Source organism: Rattus rattus, chromosome 3 (assembly GCF_011064425.1).
Source record: "Rattus rattus isolate New Zealand chromosome 3, Rrattus_CSIRO_v1, whole genome shotgun sequence".
Taxonomy (NCBI): Eukaryota; Metazoa; Chordata; class Mammalia; order Rodentia; family Muridae; genus Rattus; species Rattus rattus.
In genome coordinates, this window is record NC_046156.1 from 155,298,231 (window position 1) to 155,326,004 (window position 27,774).

Consider the following 27,774-nt stretch of genomic DNA (forward strand, 5'->3'; position numbering starts at 1 on the left):
CAAGACAGTAAGCAGCACCCCTCCATGGCCTCTTCATCAGCTCCTGCCTACAAGTTCCTGCCCTGTGTGAGTTCCAGTCCTGAAGTATAAGCTGAATAAACCCTTTCCTCTCCAACTTGCTTCCTGGTCATGATGTTTTGTGCAGGAGTAGAAACCCTGATTAGGACTGGAAGGAAAGGGTTTATTCAGCTCACAATTCCACATTGCTGTTCATCACCAAAGGAAGGAGCTGAGGGAGCCATGGAATCAAAGTAGTAACTCATGATGCGGTAGTGACAGTTCATTAACAGTAGACGGAGTAATGACTTGCTCACATGACACAACGAAACCTATCAGAGGAGGCCATCACTTAAACCCATCTACAGTACCACGAGAGACAATGGTTCTGAAGCATATTATCAAGTCTCACCCCCATCAATAATCTCTATTTTATTAATATGTCATCATACTACCATAGAATTTAGAGTCTCATCTCCTTGGTTTAATTGCAGATAATTATTAATGAATGAAAACAAGTCATGCAAAGTCAAAGGTACTTTTCAGTTAGTCTTTCCTAAGGGGAAAAAAAAAAGAATCAAATTTTAGTAAAGACAGCGTCCCCCAAGCAATAAATTCCTTAATGGAAAAAATAAAAATACAGGAGCAGTGTCATTAGCTTTTCCTTCAAAGAAAGGAGAGAAACCTAAATCTGTTTGGCAAATTGGGAAATACTTCCTAGTCCCAGAATACTTTTATTTTTTTACATCGCATGCTGGAATGCTGCAAGTCTACGAAGCTGGAATCTGTGGCAGCCCAAATTCATCCATCAGCACTCCATCCTTGTTTTTTGTGTCAGCGGGAACGCCTTCTGGAATTGCCGGTGCAGAAGCTGCTTCATCCAAGTAAGAGCTGTCCTCATCACCCAGAAGCTCGTTGCCCAGCACATCCAACTCCGCTTCCAGGTCGTCCTCATCCAATCTGGGCCGTGGCTGTGGCCCAGGGCTCCCTGGGTCTCGTTTGCATCTTCTATCACGTCTTCCAGCTGGCCTTGTAAATCCTCAATCTGGTCAATTTTTACTTCCTTGAAAGTCTCCTTAATTTCCTTTACAAGCCTGACTTGTAATGAATAATGAATATTTCTTGATATTTAATGTATAGGACATTTATTTATACTCAATAAATATTTTTCAAAAGGAAAAAATTGAACTTTTGTTGCTTAAACAGTAATTATTGTTTTCTGTGTGTTTTTTCCGAATGTGAGTGATACCTCTATACAACATGCTTAGTAGATATGCAGTTAAAAGTGAGGAACTGGGGCAGCCAAAGAAAAGTGGCTGTATTAGTCTGGGCTTCTGGGAACAAAATAATAGAATGCCTATTTGAGAAGGTGCCACCGTCAGTCAATATGGGTGGGTCTTTGATAGCAAGCCTAGAAAGGTCCGGTGAGAGACTCTTCCTCAAGGGAGTAAGATGGAGAAGGATAGAGCCAGACTCCTGCCATCTTCTGCTGGCTTCCTTGTATTACAAGGGAGCATACATATAACACACACACTCAATGAAAAGCTTTACAGGGACCTAGGAGCAGTCAGGGGCAGGACCATTCCGGAGCCAGGAGCGCCTACACACCTGAGAGCAGAGGTAAGACCAACTTTTCTGCTCTAAGTGACCTGCCTTGTGGACTTAGGACACACAAAGGCAGAAGTCCTCTGGGACAGGGCAATTCCAGTTTCTGGCTGTGGCCGGAACTGATCTGAACTGATCCAACAGCTTCCTGCACCCAAATCCCAGGAGTGTGGGGGAGAGCTGAACACACAGAAGTACGGACAATCCTGAGACTGCAGGACAGTCCACTACTCCTGCCCACCACTCTCACATCTCTGGCCCAAGAGGAAACTATATAGTACCTCTGGAATATAGGAGCAGTCAGCGGCAGGAACCTCCTGGGTCCGGCATGTGCCTGGAACTGAAATGGACTGGTCACACAGTTCTCTGTACCCAAATCCCATGGGGGAGAGAGGTGGACCCTCAGAAGTGCAGACACTCCTGAGAACTCAGAGGAGACTATTCTCTGCCCACATTCCCAACCCAAGAGGGAATCACCTAATGCCATCTGTGTACCCTGGGCACAGGGACCTCGGAGCAGTCAGGGGCTGGACCCTTCAGGTTTCTGCCTGTGCAGAGAGCTGAAAGCCAATCACCAGGAGCGCCTACACACCTGAGAGTAGAGCTCCCTGTTCCCAGATCCGGCTGAAAGAAAACAGGTCTACAGGAGTGCTGGCACACAGGTCTACAGGAGGGTCAAGCCACTGTTAGAGGCAACAAGACAAACTAACACAAGAGACAACCTGATGGCAAGAGGCAAGCGCAGGGACCTAAGCAACAGAAACCAAGACTACTTGACTACTCGGCATCATCAGAGCCCAGCTCTCCCACCAAAGCAAATACTGGATATGCAAACAAACCAGAAAAGCAAGATTTACATATAAAATCACATTTTATGATAATGATAGAGGACTTTAAGAAGGACATAAATAAGTCCCTTAAAGAAATACAGGGCAACACAAGCAAACAAGTAGAAGCAATCATTCAACAAACCAAGTCAATGGGATACAAATTGGAAAGAAAGAAGTCAAAATATCACTATTTGTAAATTCATTTGGAATAACAAAAAACCCATGATATAGAAAACTATATTCAACAATAAAAGAACTTTTTTGGGAACTCACCATCCCTGACGTCAAGTAGTATTACAGAGCAATAGTGATAGAAAAACTGTATGGTATTAGCACAGAGACAGGCAGGTAGATCAGTGGAATAGAATCGAAGATCCAGAAATGAACCCACATACCTATGGTCACTTGATCTTTGACAAAGGAGCTAAAACCATCCAATGGAAAAAAGATAGCATTTTTAATAAATGGTGCTGGTTCAACTGGAGGTCAGCATGTAGTAGAATGCAAATCGATCCATTTTTATTGCCCCATACCAAGTTTAAGTCCATGTGGAACAAGGACCTCCACATCAAACCAGATACACTCAAACTAATAGAAAAAAATGGGTAAGAGGCTCCAACACATGGGTACTGGGGAAAATATCCTGAAGAAAACACCAATGGCTTATGTTCTAAGATCAAGAATTGACAAATGGGACTTCATAAAACTGCAAAGCTTCTGTAAGGCAAAGGACACTGTTGTTAGGACAAAAAGGCAACCAACAGATTGGGAAAAGATCTATACCAATCCTACAACAGATAGAGGCCTTATATCCAAAATATACAAAGAACTCAGGAAGTTAGACCGCAGGGAGGCAAATAACCCTATTAAAAAGTGGGATACGGAGCCAATTCTCAGCTGAGGAATATCGAATGGCTGAGAAGTACCTAAAGAAATGTTCAACATCTTTAGTCATAAGGGAAATGCAATCAAAACAACCCTGAGATTCCACCTCACACTAGTCAGAATGGCTAAGATCAAAAGCTCAGATGACAACAGATGCTGGCGAGGATGTGGAGAAAGAGGAACACTCCTCCATCGTTAGTGGGATTGAAAACTGGTACAACTGTCACGCCCAACCTCCACCAGCAAGAAAGACACGACCAGAGGAGATCTTCTTCAAGCAGTTTATTCAGGAACCTTGATACAATCTTCTACTACTACCCCAGGGAACGCCCTACATCAGCTTAAGTACCCAACGCCAACCAACCCCAACATGCCACATGGGTCATGCAGATAGGCTCTCTCTATGTGGAAGCTAGCAGGCCAATAAGGACTTGTTTACTACAAGGAGCGCTCACCGTCGGGAGGGTGGAAAGCGGAAACCAGCACCATCTCTGAGGCGCGGCACGTCACAGTTCCCTACAGTTCCCCCATTTTGTTTAATTAATCAAGCAGGCAAAGGCGCCGCTGAGCGTGGCGCCCCCCCCCCCCCCGGTCTTAGGATCATCCCCTTCATTAAACCCGTCTCAGGACACTTGTCGCCCACAAGGTTCCATGCCTTAGGTAGAAGGGAAGTTGCCTGTCACTGGGCAGGGTCTCTCACACATACTCAGGGGCGAGGTGCAACTAGGTCTTCTGAATGACTGTAAGCCAGGTTTGAGGGGACTGTCCTGCCTCAATAGCTGCATGCCACCTCTGGACAAACCTCATTCTACAGAGACACCACAGGCTCACTAGGGAGACCAGCAGCAAGAATCCAGCTAGGGCTCCCATACCCGCCCACTCCCTCAGATGATTCATAGCAGTAGCAATCCAAGATGACAATCCAGCATCTGCACATGTGGAGTTCACGGTCATGATGGCTACACGTAGCAGATCCATTAAGAAATCGAATTCTCCAGTCCAATTACCCAGAAGATAACTTGACAACTGTTTAGACAGATTAGCTGCACACGTAAAATTTTCATACTGAATACTGGTCACACATAGGCCAGAGTATCTCCACTGGCAACCTAGCTGTGCAAGCTGCCACAGTGTGTCAATTTGCTTTTGTACCAGGTCAATTCTTTGATTGACCACCATGAGGTCACCTTTAAGTTGAGCATTAATGCCGCCTGCACATCAAGAGCATGTGCCACATTGGAAGACAAATTATTCAACGTATGGGCTGACTGCACGGAATGACTCACAGCTATGGCAGCAGTCGTTGCTCCTACTGCAGCAAGGGATATAGCTGTAATTATGGCAGCGGAGATGCCGAAATCCCCTTTTTGTCTAAATAGAGTTATAGCATGGGGGGCATCCACAGGAACTGGAACCCATTTTGGGCATGCGAGCAACCACAGCATTTTCTGCATCCCAGCATTGTGTATAAAAACAGGTATTATTAGAGCACACCAAAACCTCCCGAAACTCCTGACTAGCATTACTAACAATACACACAAAAGAAAGATAAACACCTACAGGAGTGGGCTTAAAGGTCATGGCATATCGGCATGGGTCTCAGGAACACCGATAGCATCCCCCACCAGGGCTCTGTTTGGACCAGCACTTGGGTCACACTGAGAAGTGTCAGCAACAGCAGGATCTTCATCCTTGCTGCACCTCCTGGTCAATCTCTCGGGGACCCACAACGGATCTTGCTGGTCCTGGGGAAACACACAAACAGACACTCTTGCCTGCCTCCCACCACCAAATTGGCAGCAGCCTGTTCATTGGCATATTCAATTAGAAAAGCTCTCCAATCTAGATACTGCCCTGGGCTGAGGCATGCTTGTGCCAGGTTGGTCCAATCATTAGGAGTCATGCAAAATCTGTGCAGAGCCTCTATCTGACCAATAGTAAAGGAGGCAGTGATACCATGTGTTCTCACTGACTCAGCCAAGGCTTTAATCACCTTGAAATCAAGAGGCTCATGATATCTTTGTTGATTAGCATCCACATAGACAGGATAGGCCAAATGCAGCTCAGTACGAACTGCTCTCCACACTTCAGGGCAGAATGTACTACCTGAGACTCTACTTCCTCCCTCTACAACATTGCAGAGAGGAGGAGCCGAGGGGAACCGCCCAGGAGGTTCCTCCGCCATTTTAGGCTTTTTCCTTTTCTTCTTCTGTCTATTCCTTAGAGACTGTTTCGGCATTTGATCTATCAATTCTTGTAACACTTCTTCTGAATCTGTTTCGTCTGTTTTTTCCTCTGTATCTGTCTTTTCTTATTCTGTCTCCTTTGTGCTTCCCTGCTTTTCTGACCTCTTCTCTTGAAGCATTTCTAGGGCAGCTTGCCCCTTCTCTATAGCTGCCTGACAACATTTCTGATCCTCAAGGCACTAAGCCCCACACTGGACGGACCCCAGGTCTTAGAGTGCCCTGTTCCCAGGCAAAATCAAGGTCTTTCCCTAATTTTTCCCAACTTGCCACAGTAAGATTACCAGAGACAGCAAACCAGGGTGCAATGGCATTGCATTTGCTCAAGAATCTCCATGGTGCTCCTTTTTATTTTTAGCTTTTTTCGCTCGAACAGCTCTTGAAGAGCCAGAAAAATTGGATGAGACTGTGAGGTCCCCATGACAAAAACTTTCTACGCTGCTACGGCTAAATTCACCGCGTGTCTTGCTACTTTCGATTCGCTGCTGCCTCGAACTTTCTTGCTCACTACCCTGAGACTTTATGGCTGCTTATTTCCTGTGGTCTTTATAGTCCCACCTTACCTTGGGAACTTACCAGAGCTGCCCTGTCTGCAAGAAGTTCTGATCTCAGGAGGTCCCCATATGGGCCACCACTTGTCGCGCCCAACCTCGACCAGCAAGAAAGACATGACCAGAGGAGATCTTCTTCAAGCAGTTTATTCGGGAACCTTGATACAATCTTCTACTACTACCCCGGGAAATGCCCTACATCAGCTTAAGTACCCAACGCCAACCAACCCCAACGTGCCACGTGGATCATGCAGATAGACTGTCTCTATGCGGAAGCTAGCAGGCCAGGCAGGCATAGCCAAATAAGGACTTGTTTACTACAAGGAGCACTCACCGTCAGGAGGGTGGAAGGCAGAAACCAGCGCCATCTTTGAGGCGTGGCACGTCGCAGCTCCCTACATACAACCACTCTGGAAATCAGTCTGGAGGTTCCTCAGAAAATTGGACATTGCATTACCTGAGGACCCAGCTGTACCTCTCCTGGGCATATACCCAAAAGATGCTCCAACATGCAACAAAGACACGTGCTCCACTATGTTCATCGCAGCCTTATTTATAATAGCCAGAAGCTGGAAAGAACCCAGATGCCTTTAACAGAGAAGTGGATTAAAAAAATATGGTACAATGACACAATGGAGTACTACTCAGCTATCAAAAACAATGCCTTAATGAAATTCATAGGCAAATGGATGGAACTAGAAAATATCATCCTGAGTGAGGTCACCCAATCACAGAAAAAGACACATGCCATGCACTCACTGATAAGTGGATATTAGCCCAAAATCTAGAATTATCCAAGATACAATCTACAGACCACCTGAAGCTCAAGAAAAAGAATAACCAAAGTGTGGATGCTTCAGTCCTTCTTAAAAGGGGGACAAAAATATTCATAGGAGGGATAGGGAGGCAAAGTTTGGAGCAGATACTGAAGGAACAGTCATTCAGAGCTTGCCCTACATGTGGCCCATATATGTATAGCCACCAAAACTAGCTAAGATGGATGAAGCTAAGAAGTCCATGCTGACAGTGATATGGCTGTCTCCCGAGAGGCACAGCCAGTGCATGTCAAATACAGAGGCGAATGCTAGCAGCAAACCACTGACCTGAGAACAGGACCGGCGTTGGAGGAATTAGAGAACAGATAGAAAGAGCTGAAGGGGCTTGCAACCCCATAAGGACAACAATGCCAACCAACCAGAGCTCCCAGGGAATGAACCACTACACAAAGACTTTACATGGACTGACCCATGGCTCCAACTGCATATGTAGCAGAGGAAGGTCTTGTTGGGCACCAATGGAAGGAGAAGCCCTTGGCCCTGCCCAGGTTGGAACCCCAGTGTAGGGGAATGTCAGGGGTGGAGTGGGGATGGGAAGGTGTGGTGGGTGGGGAGGGGATCACTTTTATAGAAGAAGGGGAGAGGGATCGGATAGTGGGCTTATGTCTGGTAAACTGGGAAAGGGAATAAATAACATTTGAAATGTAAATAAAAATATTCAATAAAAAAACTGCCTTTAGCTTCTACATTATTATAGAGTGAGGTCTGACGTAATAGAATGGCACTTCCTGCGGTCCATCCATCAATCTTGTTTCCATTTGCTTGCGTGAAGATTAAGCATTTTCCAGCCTTGTATAAACTTGTCATCCTCACAATTCCTGCTCAAAGTTGCAATTCCTTTGACTTCTCTTGCAGCGTTCAGAGAAGTGTCTAAAGTCTTCCTTCTAGCTGTCACCAAAAATGACAATGGGTCATTAGCTGACAGAGTTCCTTTGTTCCTAAATATCCATTGAGTAGGAAAGTAGGAAGGCATCTTTGTTTGTTTGTTTGTTTGTTTGTTTGTTTGTTTGTTTCTATAGCAGTAGACTATTGGGAACAAAGTATCCAATGAGTAGGAAGGCATCCTTTTTTGTTTGTTTCTAGGGCAGTAGACTATTGGAAACATAGCCCATCACTTACAGGTTCTTTGCCCAAAGGTGAGAAAGGATAAGTCTGTGTCTTGACAAAGTTCTCTTGCCTGGGTTTTCTTCAATGTCTGAGAAAGTCTAGTCCCAAAGTAAACAATACTTCTTTACCAGGATCAACAGAAAGAACATTGTGTGGCTTCTAATCTATAAAGTCTTTCTCAACTTCCTATTTCTATTTTAGAAAGAAATACCTTTTTTTTTTAAATTGGACTTTACCCCAATTGCCAACTTCCTATTTCTAATATTTACAGAAAAGATCAGTTGTTCCGACCTTCTGGAACCTGAGTCACACTGTTCCTCATGCAGAAGAGAAACAGCCGGAGGGTGGACTGGGCGTGCCTCCTCTACCTGTGTGTTTACAACTGTGCCTCTCCTTCTCAATGATGACGTGGCTGGCTAGACACAGGTAGTTCTGCACGAAATTCATTGCTGTCTGTTTGATGTTCTTAAAACTAAATGCTTTGGGAACCTTGTGGGGCCTCTGTGAAGAGGATGAACCTAATCTGGCAGAGACTTGATGTGCCAGGGTGTGGGGATTTCGGGGGTGGGGGAACCCTCTCAAAGCAGAAGGGGAGATGGGGGAGGGACTTTGTGAGGGAGGGACCAGGAAGGGAACAGCATTTGGGAAATAAATAAAAATTAAAAAAAATACATACATACATACATACATACATACATACATACATACATACATACATAAATGTGAAACCCCAGAGTCTTACTCATTCCAACATTGTTCAAAGTCCAAAGTTTCTTTTGAGAATCAAAACAAACTCATATTTGTGAGACCCCGTGACATCAAAAGGAAAATATTTACCTCCAAAATATAATGATCAAGAGTAAACATTCCCACTCATAAAGGAAGGAATGGAGTGAATCTGTCCATTGGATTTTGAATTCTGGATGCTAGAAAACAAAACAATCCAGTATCAAGTGGATGATGTCAAATTTTGTTAACAGACAGCTGAAGATGTAGCCAATCCCCTTGGTCCAGAGCTGCAGTGGCCTCTGAGTACCTGTGAAACTGAACTGGGGAAACCACTTCAAGCAGGGCCCCTGTCTGGTGGTGGCACTCTCTTTTCAAATGCAGTTCTATTGAATGGGTTCTCCACTCCCAGGGATCTCTTCCCTTCTAGACCCCATCTCCTAAAGGTTCTTCAACCTCCCACAAGCTAGGGAATAAGATTCAAAGCACAGACCTGTGGTGGGGGTATTGAAGGTTTGAATTATAATAGCGATATTAATTGTTAAGCCGAATATAAATCTTAATCAGAAAGTTAGCAATTTAATTAGAAAGTTACCTCATTTACTCTACAAAGATAACAAAACTGAGAAGAATTTTAGAAGTAATTGTGAACTAATGTTCACAATCTATTTCCTTAGGTAACAACTATTGCTATTATCTTCTCTTGAGACAGCCATACTCTGTAGCTCAGGCTGGCCTGGAACTCACTGTGGAGGCCAGGATGGCATAAGACTCACTCTGGTGCCGAGGCTGGTATGACCTGGCAGAAATCCTCCTGCCTGTGCCACCTGGGTGCTGAGATCACAAGTGTATGCCCAGGTTTCTCTTGCCGGTTTCATCTGGCTTCTATCTCCTGGTATTCCTCTAAGATTTATCTCTCAGACTCCTAGGAGCTGCTCACATTTTCATAGACAACGCCACAGTGTGCAGTAAGATGATACATCACAGCGGATGCAGGCAATGAGCACTGAAAGCATGAGGGTGGGGGGGCGACTGGTGGGAAGCAAGGCCAGTGTGTGTGAAGAGGGGGGCTAAGAGATACAAAGTGTCTATGCAAGTGCTGTATCAAATCTACTACTTTGATTGCTAATTAAAATGTCTGAAGTGTAACTTTAACTATGTAAAACTCGAGGAGGTATCTATCTTTCTAGAAATGATGAAACAGAGTAATCAGTTGATGATTAGGGATTGGGCTATACTTGACCCAGAGAGCAGTTTGTTGAAAATAAAAAGTATTATTTCACTGTAGCCATTAGCACATGACGAGGGAATTTACTTAAATTGCTGTCTTGGTATTTCTTCATCTCTGAATTGAGTAAATTAGCAATTCTTAATATCTTTTATATATTTCTCACCTGTTGTCTATAGTAATTCAGAGGAAATATTGTTCTTCGTATGCTGGATAAAGGAGGTATCATTTATCTATGAGACTTGAAGCTGTGTAAAGTCAGTGACATATTCACTGGGCAATGAGAAGTATTTAATGATCAAATACAGAAGCATTGATGATTTATTAAAATTAGATATCTTTATACTAAAACAAAAACCTAGACATTTCAATGCAAAAGAAATAATTGTTCTGGGGGATTTTATCTATTTCAGAGTTTAATAAATATAAAAATGTTGGAAGAATATAATAAACGCCTTAGGCACCGTGCGTGTTCTTTGTATGTTACAGAAACTGCATCATTACTTGTGACTCAGCCATCCTGTAACTCAGTCAAGCACCAAAAACATCTCACATACATTCCTCAAAGTAGATGCCTTAAAAGCTATATTAGTTGCTGATAGTTCAGTAAAACTGTAATCAATAAAACCTGTAGAAAGCTGAACTGAAGAAAATTCTGGATCACCCAGTGGGACTTACTTTAGTATTATAGTTTATTGGCAAACTGTGATCAGAAGCATTGGCCCCACATTAATTTAGTTCTCTGGAACACAGGAGTGCTGTCACAGAGAAATCAAATTTTCTGTGGCTTGGCCTTCCTTAGGGTACAGGGCCCACTGTCAGTCCTTGCGGGTATTCCCTAGGGTTCAGGGAAATCCTGCTAAGGAATGCATTTTGGATGGAAGCAGCTAAGAGCCGTCATGAGCTGTATATGATATTTTTTGAACTTTAAGGAAACAGGACCCTGTCAACAATGTGCTTTCAAAGCTATGATAAGATCTCCCTGCCCAGTCTGGAGCTGTGCTCCGGAGCCCTAGACTGTGAATCAGAAGAAAGCGGAAGTCAAGGCTTCCTTCCCCGCTGGCCCCACTTCCACAGCGCAGAGCTGTCTGGACGCTCTTGGCTCAACCTCCAGCTCCAGTTTTTGCTCTTTCTATATTGAGCTCAACCAGAGACCTCATTTCCATTTTAATATGTGACCCCAAAAGGAATCTTTCCCTACTAAACAAACAAACAAACAAACAAAAATCCCAAACTTTGTTTAGCCTATTCTGTCAAGATCTTAAATATCAACATTAATTTTAAAACGTACTTCATGTGCTGCCAAGTGTGAGTTGCATTGGGATGGGTATGGATTATTTTTGGTCAATGAAAGCTTTAAGTTTTAGATAGAATTTCCCTGAGACAGCTCTGCTTAAGTATAATAAGAAAGCTCTATTCATTTAATACAACTCAGAGAAAAGGAGACGTAAGACTGGGATGGTGGAGCAGAGCAGGTCTCTTCTCTTCCTGTCCCTGTCCCTGTCCCTGTCCTTGTCCCCCTCCCTCTCCCTCCCTCCCTCTCCTGTCCTCCCTCCCTCTCCTCTCTCCCTCATATCTTCCCTCCCTCTCCCCTCCCCTCTCTCCCTCCCCTCCCTCTCTCCCTCCCCCCCCTCCTCCCCTCTCTCTGATGCCAAAATGTTCTCATTCCTGATCTCCTGGTGTGTAATTAGATCATTGAAGAAAACGACCAGGAGGAGGCAATGGTTGAGTGAAAGCCATCGCCCGGTAAAGCTTCAAGCTTCCATAACATGTCACACCGGAAGCTCTCTAAAACAAGCCCCGAACTAAGGAAAGAAAAGTGAAATGCATAGTGAGAAAATAGTGAGCAAAACAAAACAAAACCCCCCTCACCACCGGTTTAGACGCATAGCATTCTCCTATAGCTTCTGTATTCATAGAGCAAGCAGGATTCATCAGGACAAGAACCCGAATCAATCATTACAGTTTTGTGATGGTCCCAGCTACCTAGCCTTTCATCTCTTTGTACCCTCCAACTCCTGTCTGCTTCTCTCACTGGACCTTCTGATTTGGGGGAGTTGTTTCTTCTGGGCAGGGGTAAAGTGGTCTCTGATGTTCTCTGTCCCCTCAAAACAATGCGGGAATGATCGAATCTTGGTATTTAAAAAAGACAGAGAAAGAAATGCAAGGCACCATTCTTCCAGGCCTGGTGAGGCACCACAAAAGGAGAACTGGGCCTGACTTCCACCGCCTTCGTCTCAGAAGGAAGTTAGCTTTATCTGATGCTAATATGAGGATATCTGGCCTTGAGGTGTAAGAGCTGATTGCTGGAGAGTGAATTCTGGTTTTTCCTTCCTCCTTGGTTAGAACGTGAAAGGGGCAGCTGTGTGCTCTGTTTGTTCTGTAGAGATTGAAAGTGGAGGTATGTGCACACAGGAGATCTGTCAATGTACTGGAGTTTATTTACTTAGTCTGATACAGGGTCTAACTGTGTAGCCCATGTTGGCTTTGCCCCAAACCTGCGATTCCCTTTCCTCCAATTCTGTGTTAGGAATACAGGTGTGCACTACACTTCCTTTAGAAAGTTCTTCTCATATCTAAAGTAGTGGGTATGCCAGCATTTAGCAAAACTTGGGATGTGTAATTTGATTTTTAGCCAGACCCAACAGGACTTAGAAAAGAGCATTCCAGTGAACCAGAAAGGTAGATGAAGGCTTTATTTGATGACTTGATATTAATAATAATATTCTCTTCCCTTATACTATAACTTTTATGAGGAATCTACACTGTGGCTAAAACTTTCAGTCAAATTCCTGTTACGTTGGCTGGTCATGGATGGCGAAGGTGATCTCTGAGAAGACTGAACTTAGTGCATGAGGAAGCAGTTAGGTTTGGCTCTCAAACCTTCTGTGGTCTCATAGGCGGTAATGTATTTAGTATCACACAAGGCAGGCAGGAAATCCCTCTGAACTTTTACTCAGCAAGAACTTTGGGCATAATTTTAATACGTGTGACCACTTAAAAGCTGGAGAAATGACGGTTTAATGCTTAATAAGAGTATGTGCTGCTCTTCCTGGGGACTTGAATTGATTCTCGGCATCTACATAGAGTGGGTTCATAACTTTCTGAACTTCAGCTCCAGGGGGATCTGATGTCTCGTGTTTCTTCAGGCAACTGTCCACAGCCCCCACCACATACACATTATTAAACAGAATAAAAATAAATCTTAAAAACAACAAGGAACAATCATTTCAAAATACCAAGACACTCCTTGAGATCATGTTTGACTTTGGAGCCAAGATCATTAAATCAATTGGCTTCACCTCAGCGTCCAGTGCGGTTAGTTCGTCAGCCTGTGGGCAAAGGGAGGTTTTCCTCAAGCTGTTCAATCTGTTATCCTTATGGTATAGATAAGTGCTAGGCCTACAGGGTTTGGGGCTGATAATTATAGAAGTCAACACTTAAAAGCTACTCCCAAGACGCTGGTAGAAGGAATCTATCACCACAGCACGACAATCAGAGGGAGAGGACAATGCTTCTCCTCTCCCTGGAGGAGACCATCCAGCAAGAACTCATCAGGAAGCCCTTAGGGTAGGGCTTCCCTTTCTCCTAGCTACACAAGCAGAGTGTGAGGCGTTGTATCACTTCCTGTGGCTACACTGCGTATCCATTCAGTTGTGGTTCTTCATGTGTGCCAGATTTGGACACATTCTCTTGCAGGTCTGGTTTTTAGATCGTTATTTTAAAGAGGATTTCTTAGGACCATGAAAGATGTTTCTTTTTTCTTTCTTTCTATCTTTATTAACTTATTTCTTATTTACATTTCGATTGTTATTCCCTTTCCCGGTTTCCGGGCAAACATCCCCCTAGCTCCTCCCCCTCCCCTTCTCTATGGGTGTTCCCCTCCCCATCCTCCCCCCATTGCCCCCCCCCCCCCCACAATCTATTTCCCTGGGGGTTCAGTCTTTGCAGGACCCAGGGCTTCCCCTTCCACTGGTGCTCTTACTAGGATATTCATTGCTACCTATGAGGTCAGAGTCCAGGGTCAGTCCATGTATAGTCTTTAGGTAGTGGCTTAGTCCCTGGAAGCTCTGGTTGCTTGGCATTGTTGTACATATGGGGTCTCGAGCCCCTTCAAGCTCTTCCAGTCCTTTCTCTGATTCCTTCAATGGGGGGTCCCGTTTTCAGTTCAGTGGTTTGCTGCTGGCATTCGCCTATGTATTTGCTGTATTCTGGGTGTGTCTCTCAGGAGAGATCTACATCCGGTTCCTGTTGGCCTGCACTTCTTTGCTTCATCCATCTTATCTAGTTTGGTGGCTGTATATGTATGGGCCACATGTGGTGCAGGCTCTGAATAGGTATTCCTTTTGCCGCTGTTCTAAATTTTGCCTCCCTATTCCCTGCCAAGGGTATTCTTGTTCCCCTTTTAAAGAAGGAGTGAAGCATTCACATTTTGATCATCCTTCTTGAGTTTCATGTGTTCTGTGCATCTAGGGTAATTCAAGCCTTTGGGCTAATAGCCACTTATGAATGAATGCATACCATGTGTGTTTTTCTGTGATTGGGTTACCTCACTCAGGATGATATTTTCCAGTTCCAACCATTTGTCTATGAATTTCATAAAGTCATTGTTTTTGATAACTGAGTAATATTCCATTGTGTAGATGTACCACATTTTCTGTATCCATTCCTCTGTTGAAGGGCATCTGGGTTCTTTCCAGCTTCTGGCTATTATAAATAAGGCTGCTATGAACATAGTGGAGCACATGTTTTTGTTATATGTTGGGGCATCATTTGGGTATATGCCCAAGAGAGGTATAGCTGGATCCTCAGGTAGTTCAATGTCCAATTTTCTGAGGAGCCTCCAGACTGATTTCCAGAATGGTTGTACCAGTCTGCAATCCCACCAACAATGGAGGAGTGTTCCTCTTTCTCCACATCCTCGCCAGCATCTGCTGTCACCTGAGTTTTTGATCTTAGCCATTCTCACTGGTGTGAGGTGAAATCTCAGGGTTGTTTTGACTTGCATTTCCCTTATGACTAAAGATGTTGAACATTTCTTTAGGTGTTTCTCAGCCATTCAGCATTCCTCAGCTGTGAATTCTTTGTTTAGCTCTGAACCCCATTTTTTAATAGGGTTATTTGTCTCCCTGCGGTCTAACTTCGTGTGTTCTTTGTATATTTTGGATATAAGCCCTCTCTCTGTTGTAGGATTGGTAAAGATCTTTTCCCAATCTGTTGGTTGCCATTTTGTCCTAACCACAGTGTCCTTTGCCTTACAGAAGCTTTGCAGTTTTATGAGATCCCATTTGTCGATTCTTGATCTTAGAGCATAAGCCATTGGTGTTTTGTTCAGGAAATTTTTTCCAGTGCCCATGTGTTCCAGATGCTTCCCTAGTTTTTCTTCTATTAGTTTGAGTGTGTCTGGTTTGATGTGGAGGTCCTTGATCCACTTGGACTTAAGCTTTGTACAGGGTGATAAGCATGGATCGATCTGCATTCTTCTACATGTTGACCTCCAGTTGAACCAGCACCATTTGCTGAAAATGCTATCTTTTTTCCATTGGATGGATTTGGCTCCTTTGTCAAAAATCAAGTGACCATAGGTGTGTGGGTTCATTTCTGGGTCTTCAATTCTGTTCCATTGGTCTATCTGTCTGTCTCTGTACCAATACCATGCAGTTTTTATCACTATTGCTCTGTAATACTGCTTGAGTTCAGGGATAGTGATTCCCCCTGAAGTCTTTTTATTGTTGAGGATAGTTTTAGCTATCCTGGGTTTTTTGTTATTCCAGATGAATTTGCAAATTGTTTTGTCTAACTCTTTGAAGAATTGGATTGGTATTTTGATGGTCACCCCCCCCTCTTCTTTTTTCTCATTTTCTTCCTCCTCCTTTTCCTCCTCCTCTTCTTTGTCCTCTTCACCCATTTCCTCTTTTATGATTCTCAATGTACTTGAGATATCTCATAACAGAAAATGTTATTTGGGGCAATTCGATTGACATTAACTAATTTGAAAAGGATAAAAGGATTTTGTTTTTATTTTTGGCTTTTAATTTTCTGGAATTTGGGGCTTGACGAGGAAAAAGTCATCAAAGCTTGGCACATAGCTATTGAATTATCATATTAAGTTCTGTCTAACTCTCTGAAGAATTGGATTGGTATTTTGATGGGGATTGCATTGAATCTATAGATCGCTTTTGGTAAAATGGCCATTTTTACTATATTAATCCTGCCAATCCATGAGCATGGGAGAGAAAGATGTTTCTTAATCTTTTTGATTACTTCAAGCCAGCAAATGACGCTCTAGAACATGGGAGTATGATTCTCTAATACTTGTGATGGTTTTCTAACAGTTGTATTTAGCAATTGTTGGAAAAGGTTTTTAAAAAAATTCCAAAAGGACACTGAATAAAGGAGGTATTTTTGTATTTTTCACTGTTTTAAATGTGTTAAAAACAAGAAGCCAGGTTGAGGGAGAACTAGAACGATGTCTAAGGGACAGACAGAGAGGAGACGAAGTATTATAGGATGCTGGTAGAAAATGTAGATTAGGAATATGCCCATAATTTAATTTTCCTGTGTATTTGAGTCTTTTATATGTCAAAATATTAAGAAACTTACTAACAACAAAGGAAAAATGACATAATACACATTTAATAGTTAGATAATGAGTTAGTAAGTTGTCTGTATAGATTTAAAAGTTCTTCCTGCAAACAGACAAGCAAGACAAAAATGAAATAGCAGAGTAACAGAAAGAAAAGTAAAATGGAGAAAATAATAATTTTTAAGGGGGAAGGTGTAACAATTTTTGCAATGGAGGGAAGGATAAATTTGAAGAAACAAAAAGATGTAAAAGTTGCAGATGATACTTGCCCTGCCCCTTTCCTTATTAAAGAAATACAAATTTCTTTTATCTCCTGTATCATTGAATTTGCCCTCCATGCTTGTGGCTCGCTCTGAGCTCTTCTTTTCCACTCTTGGCTGCGTTTGTCTCCCACACCACTGCTTTTCTGTTTCTTCAACACACACTGCCTCATAAGCTGCCCAGTCTGCAGCCCTCCACTTCCTGTTCATTCCGAAAATTATTCTTCTCAAAATGTCAGATATTCTTTTATTCCTGTGAGACTCTGGCAAGTATCAGGGAACTTTTCCTTTGTTTCCTTTGCTTCCTTCTCTGCTATGTGGTCTTTCCCTGGTTTCCAACCCAGAGAGATCTGTCTGCTTCTGTGTCTCTGGTTGCTGGCATTATAGACATGCATGGCTGAGCCTCACATCTCTGGGTTCTCAGTACCAACGTGTTAATCCTCCACTGACAGACTTTATGTGGGAGAATCAATTTGATCAGACTTTGATTTATCTGACGTTATTGTGATAGCCCTGAGCAATGCTCATGTAATATTGTGACTTCTGTCCTGAGACTTCTCAATTTCTGATTTTCAGGAGGTTGGGTGACTCATGCCATTCTGTGCATTATGAGTTTAGTTGTGCACCATCAATTTCACGAGTTTAGGTCTTCCCAGTACTTCAGATACAGATACGGGACTTCTGCAAATATAACTGCTTAAGAAGAGGTCATAGTGAAGTTACTGTGGGGCCCTAGCCCAAGATGACTGATTTCTTATAAAAGGACACCATGTAGAGAGACAGACGTGCCCACAGGGAGTGTGTATAAGCCAACCAGAGAGTCCTGTAATAGAACCTCATAGCCTGACACCTCCATTTTGAACTTTTTTTCTGCAGAACTATGAGACAGTGGAGCCACCCAGACTATGATACATCCAACAGAAACTGAGTTAAGACCACATTTTCCTCTGGGATTGGCTCCTCCACATCTACAGTATCTGGCCATTGTCCACAGCAGGGTCCTGGGCTTTACCACTGAGTTTGATGGTCTACAGGGCCTGGGTCTCTCCCAGATGCTCGCACTGATGCAGCTTTAGTGTGCTCCTGAATTGTTACTCAAGCCAGAGAGGTCAGACCTGGGATGTCTGCTTGGAGAGAAACCTTTGTAAACTCCAGGGCTGCAGAGTCACATCTGCTCTCTTAATCACTCCCACAGGTTCTGTACACTTTGATTTTGTCCTTTCTAGATTCTCGGCATCATAATATTTAGTCAAAACTCCGCCTTCTCTCCTTTAACTCTTTACCACCATCCCTGATTTGTCCCACACTCACAGCACAGTTATACTCAGTCTGATTTCCATCCTGAAATTTCTCCAGCATCCCATTTGCATTTTAAACAATTTGCCTCCCTCCAATGTCACCCTTTGTGATTCATGGTTCTGTGGGAAGGACAAATGCACAGTCATGTACTTGTCATCGCTGTACCACTGAGAACAGCATCATCAACCAAAGAAATCCTCTTCACTGTTTCTTTGTGTTTAACCATTTCCCTTCTCCCACGGTGTGGAAATTATCTCACTGCCTACACTGCTCTGCTTTGGTCAATTTTATGTTTCAAGAAAGGATGTTTTTTACAATTCCAGTTTAAAGTAGGAACCGTTTTCAATGGGTTTTCTTTACGGTATCATTTTCATTGCTCTGAGCAAATACCCGACAAGAAATACTTAAGAGAGGAACATAAAGCTTTGAGGCAGCTGGTGACACCATATCCAAAGTCAGGAAGCAAGGCATGCATAGGAAATGGGGCTAGGCTATAAGACCTTAAGTCCCACCCTTAGTGATGATGGATTCCCTCCAACAACCTCCCACCCCGTCCACTCCCAATACATCCATTCCCTCCCGAAACAGCCTGATCCCCAGGATCTGAGTGATAAACATACGACCTTGTGAAGAATGTTCCAGATACCAACCAGAACATGCCCCTGCTGGCTCTTGATGTTTCCTGTCACCTTCAGAAGTGTAGTGAAGCCAACATAAATTTCTTATCTGTGTGAACATATTGAAGGAAGCCTACAGCAGGTAACTGCCAGAGCTTGAATCTCTGGAGTCCCTCCCAGATGGAGCTCCTGAGAGGTGGTGGGCCCATTATAAGATGCGGTCTTGCAAGAGGTTTTAGTTCTTAGGGCACATGATTTAATTTTGTTTTATTTATTTTTCTTTAATATAATACATACCAATTGCTGCCCCTACTCTTCGCAGCCCTCCCTGCCATCTTCCCTCTCTCCCCAGATCCACTCCTCCAGGGTTTCCCTTCAGAAAAGAGCGGGCCTCCCAGGGATATCAACCCAACGTGGCATAACAAGATTCAATTAGACTAGGCACAAACCCTCATATCCACGCTGGATGAGGCAACCAAGTAGGAGGAAAAGGGTCCCCAGAGCAAGCAAAGGAGTCAGAGACACCCCCATTCCTATTGTTAGAAGGACACAAAAACTCCAAGCTACCTAACCATACCATGTATGCAGAGAACCCAGCATAGGCCTCGTAGCCTCCACGATTACTACATCAGTGTCTGTGAGCTAAGGGACACTCTTGAAGGAGTGGGGTTCAGTCCTCCTCTTTCTGTTTTACATAGAAGCTGTGAGGTGAGTGGTTTTACTCCCCTGTATGCTTACTTGTAATGTGATGACATACAACTGAAAAGCTGCTGTCTGAAGCCAGTCCTCCCCCTAGAAAGCGATCATCTCAGACAGTTGTTACATTAACAGAAACTGACACATTAACAGAAACTGACATTTATATTGGCATTTTCCAAATAATCTCAGACGAGGAATTGATTTAAGAGTGGGGGAGTTGGGGATTTGGCTCAGTGGTAGAGCGCTTGCCTAGGAAGCACAAGGTCCTGGGTTCGATTCCCCAGCCCCCCCCCCCAAAAAAAAAAAAAAGAGTGGGGGATTTATGATGAAGCTGAGAGGCAGTATTAAAGATTCCCAGTTCAGCTGGCAGCTCAGAAAAGCATAATGAACCTAGTTACGGACAACATCTTTATTGAGCACTGGGTTTAGTGTGCATGAGTGCAATCTCTTTCATTGAAGAACTCATCACATTCCTTCCACGGGGTTTAGAGACATAGACATGAGTAAATCTTTACCAGTCTGGCAAAGTGCAGCAGCAGGAATGTGCTGGGCAGATCTGTTGGGGGCACGGCACCAGGTGCAAAATCCAGCGCTGACTTAGACATTGCATCACGTGTGTCGCTCCAGCAGTTGGTTTCACCTGGGGTAGACATAGCTTCCTTCCAGGGCAAATCAACGTCCACAAGGCCGAGTGCTCATTTTACATTATTCTAGAGGTGACAAACTTTCCCGGGAAACGTGAGCTGCTGAGTCACTTAGACTTCATACCCTATGCTGTCACGTCACTTTCGTCTCCTTTCTCTCCCATCCCCTCAACTCTGAAAAAGTGTAAAAACCATTACGGGTTTCTGGACTGCACCAAAAAATCGGCCACAGTCTGAAGCCAGGCAAGATGTTCAGTGTGCGCTATAAGTCATTTTAGGGAGCCCTTTAAATCTTAGGAATCCCTCTGAAGGAAGGTTCTCAGACAGAACCGTGATTCAAAGCCAAACGTCCGCGTGGGGAGTGGGGCGGGGCTTGTAGCTTTACTCCCTGGCTGCAGTTCTGTGGGAGGCTTGTTTGTATGAGGCCTCGCTGTGTGGCTTGCACAGGCTCATCCTGTGGGAGAATTTACTCCCCCACATTAGTGTCAGGTTTGGCCACATGGTCTGCTTCTGTGAAACATGAGTGGGGATGTGGTGTGCTTCTTCCTGGCAGACGCTGATGAGCCAATGTGCGTGGCTGAACCATCACTAGGTTCTGTTTCTGACTGGAAATGATGTCACGTGTATCTACCATTTCATGCAACTGCCGTTGTGTAGACCTGCCAACTCTTCTGTTGTATAAAAGTGTGACACTTCATGCAGCTGCCATGTAGGGGTATGCCGCTGTATGGATCTACCATTGTGTGGATCTGCCAATGGGTAGGGCTGTCATTGTGTGACTCTGCTGTTGTATGAGTGAGTTGTCTGTGTCATTATGTGGCTCTGCCATTGCTTGAATGTATCATTGTGTGGGTAGGACATTGTGTGGAATCTGCCTTTCCACAGGCATGACCTCATGTGCACATGCTATTGCTTTCTCCTTTCTCTCGACCAATGGTACCTGACGGGCTTGATCCCAGAGTGAAGAGCAGAGTCACTGCTACTCCTCAGTTTGTCTGTGAAATAGGCAAGAAGTAAGCCATTGCAACATGGTAGCATGTAGACAGACATGTTGCCGGAGAAGTGGCTGAGAGTTTTACATCTAGATCTGCAACAGGAAGAGGGAGGAAGACACTGGGCTTGGAATGGGCTTTTTGAAAGCTCAAAGTCACTCCCACTGACATACATCTAACCAACAAGGCCACACCTCCTAGCTATGTCAATTAGTGTCATTCCTGGTGACTGAGTATTCAAATCGATAGGTCTGTGGGAGCTATTCTCATTCAAACCACCACAGAGGCCAAGGCAATTTTTATTGTTGTTACTACATAATCTTAAAAAAGATGGTTCAGAATGCAAAATACCTGCACCCAGGGGAACTTTCTCAGTTGGCCCTTATACAGCAGAACTAAGCAGGTATGTGTCAGAATCATGGAGTTTATTTAGAAACCATAAGAACACACACACACACACACACACACACACACACACACACACACACACACCACACGTGTTTTATATATATCCAGCTTATGAAAAAGAATAAAGAAAAGCTTAAGTAGCGAAGGAAACCATAAAAAGCAGAAAGCTGATGAAAGTGTATTTGAGGGGTTGGGGATTTAGCTCAGCAGTAGAGCGCTTGCCTAGCAAGCTCAAGGCCCTGGGTTCAATCCCCAGCTCCGAGAAAAAAAAAAGTGTATTTGAATGAGGGGGCCATGTTCCAGACCCAGCAAGCAGAAGAACTTGGCAGCTATGTGGATCTGGCTTTTAAAGTCACGGATACAAGAAAGGGGAGGTAGACTCTCCCTTCTCAGCTAAAGAAAGCCACTGAGGCCACACATGTGTCAGGAGTGTCCCTGCCTGGAGCTGAGAGATGCTATAGCATGGGATGCTGTGAATGTGAAGCCTGGGTTGCCTTGGAGACCCTAAAATGTTGCAGATGCCTTGGTCATGGGATACCTGCTGAGGAAAGCTGCTGACAGAGAGTGGAACCAGCCCAAGAGAAATGGGGAGAAGTGTGTTACAGTCTACATAGCTGAAAGGAGTTGGCGATCTGAAGAGCGCTCTGACATTAGACATGGAGATGCAGTGCTGTGTCTTATTGAATCAAACACACTGATTGGTAGCAGTGGCTGTCTGTCACACAACATCTTACATGTGCCAGTTATTATGTTAAATGCATTAGATAGTTTATTTAAGATCAAGGATTCCTTATCCCTGGAAAATTCTATAGAACACATACAGTTGGCCCACACTCTAGGTCCACATCTACAGATTGACCAATTGTAGAGGAGAAAATATTCTAAAAAACTGGATTGCATTGAAGTTGTACAATGTTTGTTATGATTATTACCTGAGCAATGCCGCACAGTATTTCCTATAGCATGTGCATTGTACTGCGTACTCTGAATAACTTATATAACGTATTCAGAAGGATACAGTAGGTCATGTGCAGATATTATGCGATATTATGTGAGACACTCGAATGGCTCATATTTTGGTATCTGTGGGCAGTGGTAGCCTTGGAGCCCGTCCCCCATGGAGACTAACGTAGCTTGTACCATTGCTTAGGATCCAGACCAGACTGTTTCTTCTCAGACTGCGTTTACCTGCGCTGACCTATTCTGCAAAGGGAAGAGCAAGCTTTAGAGAATTTGTGAATCTCTAAGCCCCTAACAACTCCCAAGGTGCCTGAGCTCCAGGAGAATGGAAAGGTGCCATTTTCACTTCCCAAGGAAGTTTCTAGACCTTGGGTTGCCAGACTCTTGGACATGAGAAGGCTACCAGTGGTGGCAAGTCCCGCATACTCACCTCATCTCTTGTGTAGTGGCTATGCCACAACTATGTGTCTCTCCTCACTTCCCCACACCCTTCCTGGACAAGTAAGACTCCCCCCTCTTTGCCTCCCATAGGGGAAATGGGGGAATCAGAGGCAGCAGAACTGTATGAAACCTTTACATTCCTCTAAGATCCCCTCTCAGAGCCCCCACCCACTGCCGTCTATGAAGTCTGTGTCTATACTTGCCTTAGAACTCTTGCTATGTCCCGGGACATTAGTAACTCTTCTAATTAATCTTTTACTCAAAAAGCTAATCCATCTCACTTGTTGCCCTTGAATAACAAACACTCAGTCTTTCACTGCTCTAAGACCCTGGAGTTTAAACAACATGTAACAATGTATCCAAAGCCGCCAGAGATAGTGTCAGAGCCAGGACTCGAATTCAGTTTTATCTGAGAACCCACACCCAGCCTGGGTGAGACCAGTATCTTTTTGTCTAGTTCTTCCTCTGTGCTGCTGCTGGAAGTCTAAGGACTGAAAAGGCCAAAGCAGATTGCAACCACTGTACCCTGTGTACAGTTTTAATGTCACATTGTCCACGAGACATCACAAACCACACTGAAGGGTTCAAGTGAGGAAACCCTCTAGACTTTGTGGACCATAGCGTCCCCTTGACATTGATTAAGTGGTGGTATCAAAAGGAAAACAGGAATGCGTGTCTGAACACAGGTTGCATTTAACAACAGATGACTTGTCCTGAGTCCTCAGATCCCGCCCCACAGTGAGTTCGTAGCACGGCATCTCCTACTTTCTAGGGTAAGCATAACGTGTGGCCTGAAAACCGGCCCCTGGAGGGCAGCTATTTGGACTCCTATTCCTGATTTACGGGAGCAAATGGCTAGTATTTCAGGCTGATTTTAAAAATGGTAACTTGTTAGGAGGCAGAAGGTCCCTCTGGGACCTGAAACTGGTTTTTGTCCTCTTTTCTTATAGGACCATAGGAAGAAACTTTGTGTCTACATCACGTGGGTGGAGACACTAGGGAACAGAGGTAAGGCTTGAAGGGAAACGGTGAGAAGGAGATGCAGTGTGTACACTGCCCTATTCTGAGAGCTGGGTTGGGTCCATTTGGGTGTTGTCGGTGAAATTCAATATTTTTTTGTGCACTAGCGAGACCCCCAGGTTTTTAGCTCACTTGGACTTTGGTTTATTTTAGTGAAGTTTGGGCACTTGTGATTTTTATTATAGGCCCTGGGCCTAAGGGATTATATTAATCATTTTTCTTGTTGTGCCACAGTAACCAACAGAGGCAACATAAACGGGGAAAGGGTTATGTTAGCTCCTCGTTTCTGTCGCTGTGGAGTCTTGTCTTATTTCTATAACAGAGATTTGAGCACTGTATTAAACGAGAGAGGGAGAGTGGATTCCTTGTCTCCTTTCTGATTTTAGAGAAAATGCTTTCTTATTTACCCTGTTTAGTATAGGTTGAGCATGGGTTTATTATGTACGACGTTAATTGTGATGAATTACAGTTATTCTGTTCCTAGGCCCTTTTGGGCTTTCACTGTGAAAGGATGTTGAATTTTGACAAAGGTCATTTTCTGCATCTATTGAGATGATCATGTGCTCTTTGACCAAGTCTATTTATGTGTAGTATTATATCTGTCAATCTATGTCTATTGAGTCATTTTTGCATCTCTAGTATGAAGCCAACTTGATCATGGTATATGATCTGTTTAATGTGTTGTTTGAAATCAGTTTGCATGTATCTTATCATTGGAAAATTTCTGTCAGTGTTCATAAAAAATTGCTTTATAGTTTTTGAGGGTGAATGTGTATATACATGTGGTGTGTGTGTGTGTGTGTGTGTGTGTGTGTGTGTGTCTACATGTGCATTTATACCATGATACCTGAGGTTAGAAAATAACCTGGTAGGGGTCCAATCCTTCCTTCCACCATGTCCCTGCTGGGTATGAAGCCCAGGTCATCAGGCATTGTACCAGTACCTTCACCCTTGAGTCAAATCTCAGCTTTGATATCATGTGATATTGGCTGTACAAAAAGCATTTGTATATGTTCCTTCCCTTTCCATGTTAATGAATAGTGTGAGAAGCATGGTGTTATTTCTTTAAATTCTGGTAGAAATAGGAAGGAAACTCCTTCAACCCTAGACTTTCCTTTGTTGGCAAACTTTGTATCATTACTTCAATTTCCTTGCTTTTCTCTAGCTGTAAGATGTTTCTGCTCTTTTGACTTAATTTTGGTGGTCATATGTGTCTAGGAATTTATAATTCTTTCCTTTGCAATACAGGTTGTCAAAGTATTATATATATATTGTATAATATACCTTACATAGTATATTCATTTTATCTAATTTGTGCCATCTTTGGTTATATCATCTAAGGGTTGGCTGTCCTTGTTTGCCTTTTTAAAGGAGCTAATTCTTTTAATGCTTCTTTGCATCATTCGTTTAGTCTTTATTAATTTCTGTTCTATTCTTTATTAGTCCTTTCCACCTATTATTGACTTGAGGGTTTGACTTCTTATTGTTTTCTCGAAGATCTTGGCATGAATCATTAAGGTATTTGAGATTTCTGATTTAAAAATGTTTTCATTCATTCTTTGAGAAGTTCATCGGTTCTTGCATGTGTTTTGATCATACATATCCCACTCCTTTCCCTCTCTTCATCGATCTACCCACTTGTCTTAGCACCTCCAAATGTTATCTTCTTACATATAATATAGTAATTCCCATGACTAAGTTTTTTTTACTTTGCAAACATTCATGGTGTGGCCATCCACTGAAGCTCAGTTGACCTACCAAGGATCACACTCTTAAGAAAACCTACTCCCCATTTCCCAGAAACAACGAACTGCTCATAACTTCTCAGCTAAGGGAGGGAGTTTGCCAGCTTCTCCCTGATCCACACTGAAATGTTCACTGGCTTGATCTTGTGATCAATCCAGATCAATAGATCTGGGTAGCATATTGATGAGATTGGGATGGTCAAGTCACCTGCTACTATTACATTTAGATCTCTCTCTCTCTCTCTCTCTCTCTCTCTCTCTCTCTCTCTTTCTCTCTCTCTCTCTCTCCAATAGTGATTGTTATATAAAATTGAGAGCCCAGTATTTGGTGCATATTTATTTACAATTGTGTTATGTTCTTGGTGGATAAGCAGACCTCTTTAGTAATAGGTTGCTGCATTCTTTATCTCTGTGACTAATTTTGGCTTAAAATCTATTTACCAGATATAATTATAGCTACTTCTGTTTGTCTTTTAATAGCCATGTCCTTGGCAAATAGACTTCCACCCCCTCACTTTCAGTCTAGGGCGTCTTTGGCAGTGAGAAGTTGTCTGCACCTTTAGTTGTTCCCTTAGCTTCTACTTCTGATCTGTGAATTCTCTTCTAAGGCTTAGCTCTTGACCATGTTCTCAGAGTTCTTGAGTGTGTGGACACGCTTGGTTTTGTTTCTTTGTTTTGTTTTTTTTATTTATCTTCTACTGTAGTATTCTCTTTATCTCTCTTCCCTGATATTCCTTCCTTTGCTTGACCTAGGCTATTGGTTTTGTTTCCCTTCGTGTTGTTTTTTATTTGATTGAGTTTTTAAAATCTCAAACATTTCTGTTTAATTCTTTTTCAGTGACGTGTGTTTTTTCTAGACAGCAGGTAGATTTTATTTTTTTTTCTTAAAACTTCAATTAGTCTACAGCTTTGGAAGAGAAAATGGAAGAGCACTTATCACTTATCTAGAGGGATGTGATGATTAATCTTGGTTGTCAACTTAATTGGTCCCAAATTGCTAGGGACCTGTGCCTTACGTGCAAGAGGTCCATTAATGACGTCTTCTTTAATGTCTTCCTTCAATCACAAAGAAATTCTAAATAACTGTGGTTAGAACATCTGAGCTATTGTGAAATCCAAAGAGCTTCCCTTGCCCCTTTGGTAGAGCATTATGAAAACCATGCACTCATTTGATGGTTTGGCCCAAACAAATGGCTCCACTGTAGCTTCCCAGGTCGGAGAGATGGGCCAGCTAGTGAAAGCCTCACATCTTTCTGTTGCCTCAAATCCCAAATTAATTGCAGATTGTGGAATGATGCAGTGAGTACCATTTGTGTTGAGACTGATGGTTATTGAGAATCAGAAGCGCTCTCTCTCTCTCTCTCTCTCTCTCTCTCTCTCTCTCTCTCTCCCCTCTAGAACTATACAGGACTTCTCAATTGCATGGTACTCAGATGTGGGTGCCCTGCACTCTACCCCACATGGAATGTCATTCTTCCTGTCATGAGAGAGAGCACACATGCATGATCGCTGGCTCCTTTCAGCGCCAACAGAAGCCTTAGATGAACCTTCCACCTCTTTTGAACTCCAGCTCCTCTGCTGATTCCCTTCCTGGGGAAATTCCTTGGGCTTAGCATTTCAAACATAGTGAGCAGGCAGGGACAGCGGAGGTGGAGTGTTTTATTTTGAAAGGAAAATGCACCTGTAATATGAGCCTGAGGGTGCCTGTCATGCACCACTGAAGCTGGAAACACGACTGTTATAGCTTGTAGGGGGTGGGTGTGGAAGAGGGAAGGAGAAAGGAGTGGAGTTGATTGGCAGGTAAACCATATAGCAAAGGTGCCAGAGTACCTTGGCATATACAACCATGATCTCTTTTCTTAAAGAACAAAAATGCAAGTGTATTATGTAAACATGTATGTAAACATGTGCGTACAGGTTTGCTTATACACGGGGAGTTATCTCACTGAATCTATGGTTCGCCATTTTTAGGCTAGGTTGGTGGCCAGCAAGCCCCAGCAATCTTCCTGTTTCCATCACTCCTCGGATGACACAGAGGCAGGTCTAGGAAAGTATCCAGCAGGAAGAGCTGCCCAGTGTTCCTTCTTAGCGTGGA

General features: G+C 43.4%; 1 pseudogene; it reads right to left on the minus strand.

The window, feature by feature from the left end:
* Positions 1 to 617: 617 nt before the first annotated feature.
* Positions 618 to 27,774, minus strand: part of LOC116895972 — a 107,054-nt pseudogene continuing 79,897 nt past the window's right edge.